This window comes from Quercus suber, unplaced genomic scaffold, assembly GCF_002906115.3.
Source record: "Quercus suber isolate HL8 unplaced genomic scaffold, Cork oak 2.0 scaffold_603, whole genome shotgun sequence".
Classification (NCBI taxonomy): domain Eukaryota; kingdom Viridiplantae; phylum Streptophyta; class Magnoliopsida; order Fagales; family Fagaceae; genus Quercus; species Quercus suber.
Window position 1 is genome coordinate 402,408 of NW_027070047.1, and position 3,862 is coordinate 406,269.

Below are 3,862 nucleotides of genomic sequence, written 5' to 3' on the forward strand. Positions count from 1 at the left end.
TAATCGACTTCAGAAAGTCGAATTGTTATAAACCAAAATATGTTTCAAACCTTACCTAACTAATAATATAGTTTGAGATTTATAGTTATTTTTTAAAAAATTCCTGAAAATATTCACGTTGGGTTCATGTTTGAATATCAGGATATTTCGGTTTCGGGTCGGGGTCGGGCTAATATAAACATACCTCTAGACCCGAAAACTTCTTAGAAAAAAAACATACACTTTTCTGCTCTCTCTGTGCTACTCTCCTCCGCCTCTCTCAGCTCTCTGAATCTTACTCATTCTCACCAAGTTCTCTCTCTACGTGTGTAAGTCATCTATCTCTTTGTTGGTTTTTTTTTTTTTTTCCTTAATTTCCTTCTCTTAGTCTCTGATGATTTTGGGTTTTTTTTCAACACAAACTTATCTCATTGGTTTATTTATCTCAGAGAGGAAAGCAATTTGGTTTCAGCAGATATTAACATATTGGATTCTAAGGTATAATTGTTTTTACTCAAATGGGGTTGCTTCTGATTCTGTCCGGTTTGATTTTTATTTTATTTTTATGTGAATATCCTGTTGGGTTTAATTTACTTGCGTTTTGTGATCTGGTTTGGCTTGAATCTTACTCAAATGGGGTTGCTTTTTGCATTTTTCTGCATTGCTTGGGTAGTGTACTTTCTTTCTTCAAGTTGTGTGAGTGATGAAGTATAATGTAAGTGGCTTTGTCACCGTCAATGAGGCCCCATTAGAAACTCGTAGGGCGAAATACTATAGAGAATTGGAATATTACTGTGTTACCATTGAGGTATTTAGTTTGACTGCTTTTGAAACTAAATAGCTTTGTTTGCTTGCTGCGTTAATTTAAGATATAAAAATAACATGAGAAATAGATAAGTCCCCACCTGTATTTGATGGACCTGAGTTCTTTGCAAGTTATTTTTTGTGTGTGGAGTTGGTGATTTAGGTTGAGAATTGTTTTAGTTTGATATGTTTTAGATTGAAACAAATGGAGCTGATATTTAAAATTTTTCTTGTGTGTGGAGTTGGTGACTTGAGTGATAAAATAATAATAACTCACAACAAAGGAGGGATGATAAAGACAATGTGTGTGTCGATATTGTGTTAATAAAAGGAATCCCAAGTTTAGGTTCCAACCATAATTTTTGGAGCTCAATACAAAATTTATTTTAGTATGTGCTTGAAGTAGAGACTGTGATGGTTGTACTATGTAGAAAGTTAATGTTTAATCACAGCATGTAACTTGTTGATGAAAAGAAAAGTGTGATCTGAGCATGTAAATCCAGCATTTTCAATTTGAATGTTAATACAACGTATGGGGCCTACATCTGGATTCATATACACTAGTAAATGTTATTTGTTACTCTTATTTTTGGTGAATTATGTGATTTGTTAATATATCATGACTAATGCTATATCTTGATTTTGTAAACTTCTCTCTTTTTCTTTTTCTTTTTTCGTTCATTGGATTTTGTGATTATATATACTAGAATTTAAGAGGTGATGAGATGAGAATCCAAGTGTGTTGCTTAGAAATACTTCTGTGCCATGTTTGTAGGATTTAAATCTGGTTCAATTTTATTGTTTTATTTTAGTCAGTGCATATTTATCCAAAAAAAAAAAAAATAGTCAGTGCATTTGGCACACTTGTTGAGTTTTCTACAGGGAGTGAGTGGTGTACCATTCATAGTGTCTCAAATTCTCAATGCAAGCAAAAGCAATACAGAATCAGAAGTTATAGTTAGACTGAACATGACTCTAGCTGCACCCAAACACAAAATTTAGAGCTGAATTCTAGGATGGAAAAGTGATGCAATACATTAACTGTACATGAAGCAAAAACATTTCCTATACTGTTTATTTTAAGTTCAAAAAAGTGTGTAACAGGCTTCTGTGTAAGAAGCATGTTATTATACATGCTATAACATGGACAAGTTATTTGCTACTTGAAAAAGCTGGTTGCAAACAAGAGATAACCAAACCGCTATTGCTTTTGTTTTAGTGTTTTAAAAATAATTTATGTTTGTGAAATGATTATTTGACAAATAGCTGATCTCGCAGATGGGCTCTTGGCGAAAGGAAGCTTGGGCGTTCTTGTATTTCAGCATTCCCCTTTCTAGTTTGGAGTTCAATAAAAAGTATCTTAATTGTCGTAGGACTTGAAGCATGTAATTTTTATTTTATTTCATAACTTGGAATGTGGAACTTCTAGATTGACATCTCGATTTTGTTACTTGTGTTTACTTGTAGTGAGCTTTATGATTTGCTGAGCAAACCCTCTCTTAGTGGTATCCCATTGCTAGTGCCAGGGTGATGAAAATAAAGATAAATGCAGCGGAAAATAAGTTTTAAATGGATCTACTTCATTCGATATTGATAACACGTACTAAGTAAATTTCAGAATTTTGAGAACAATAGATCGTACCTTGAAGCGGTGAATTTCAAAAACAAAAATTGAAGTACTCAAGAATACTTTTAATCTACACTCCAATTCCACTAACGCCCAAGATGTGTGGTCTCTCAATTGGTAACAAAAGGGATGACTAGTAAGTGACAAAAACTCACATGCACACCATTTCAATGTTGTTTTTCACCCCCTGAAAAATCTGAACGTTTTTCCCTTTGTATCTAACCAATTTATCTAATTGGGCTGGCCTTTTGGGCCTTACCAATTGAGCTTAAGTGTGTGGCTTGGAGTGGGACCAAAAGGGACTAATAAGACACTAGCTCCAATGGGCCTTGGACTTTTCTGTCAACTCTTGACAAGTCCAAAGTTACCATTAACTATATTTAATACTATTATTTAAATATAGTTGCACTCTAGTACAGGTGTACTAATTACAAAATTATACCATTAACTATATTTAATATCACTATTTTTTGTGTGTGGAGTTCTTTGCAAGGTATACTAATTACAAAATTATATCTCACTCCTGATATATCAAAGCAACCTACACCTCATGATCAGGTCCATTATTCTCTCAGGATTAAGAGTTCATGCAAATACAAGTCGTGAGATTTATTATTCTCTTAAATAATAAATCTCACAGCGGTCCAGTTCAATATGTCTTAACTCTTAAAACATATTAACACATCAACCAAAAGTCACCACTTCCATGATCAAGACAAATCATCATGATTGATATGTTATAGTCTTCGTAGATGAAATGCCCAATTTCATCACCGACTACGAACTATAATTCTGAGTTTACAAAGAACTTGTGATTTATATCTTCTGTGACTCTTCACGTAAATCACATACTATGTATCTCATGGACTATGTGATAATGTCCGAATATTCATGTTACTATTATTTCAGATAATAATAAAACAAATTTATTAAACATAATATTAAGTCATACATAATGTCATACACAATGTCAAACTTAATATTATACATAGCTTCATACAATAGGATTTAAGGGCACTAATCCTAACACAGGGAACAAGACAAACCAAGAGTTCTGTCTAAACAGGCTTTGATTGATCAATGTAAACTAACAAATTCCCAGTTATGGTGAATGTTAAGATGATTTAAGTATCATCTATTTTTCATTCAAGGAATATGAATTCAGGTTGTTTTATTATTGATTTTTTGATAATATTGGATGATTTGGGTTTTCTTTGAAGATGGGAATGATGGTTCTGTTAAAGTTATTTGATTTAGATTTGTTGAGGTTTGAAGGATGTTGAGTGTGTGCTATTTTGGTACTCAACAGATTGGTCATGGTGACTTGGATGTCACAAAATTGTACTAGTCTTGGTATTGATGCGAGTCAAATTGATCATAGAATGGAAAAAAGTTTCACAATTTAAAGAGGTTATCTATAAAATTGTGGTAGGTTGGATTTTTTCATTCCAA

General features: G+C 32.8%; 1 long non-coding RNA gene across 1 annotated transcript; it reads left to right on the forward strand.

Moving 5' to 3' along the window:
• Positions 1 to 211: 211 nt before the first annotated feature.
• On the forward strand, positions 212 to 2,275 carry LOC112020896 (uncharacterized). The gene is made up of 3 exons (XR_002883824.2): positions 212 to 308; positions 429 to 477; positions 2,062 to 2,275. It is a non-coding gene; the product is annotated as an uncharacterized LOC112020896 (long non-coding RNA).
• The last annotated feature ends 1,587 nt before the right edge of the window (positions 2,276 to 3,862 follow it).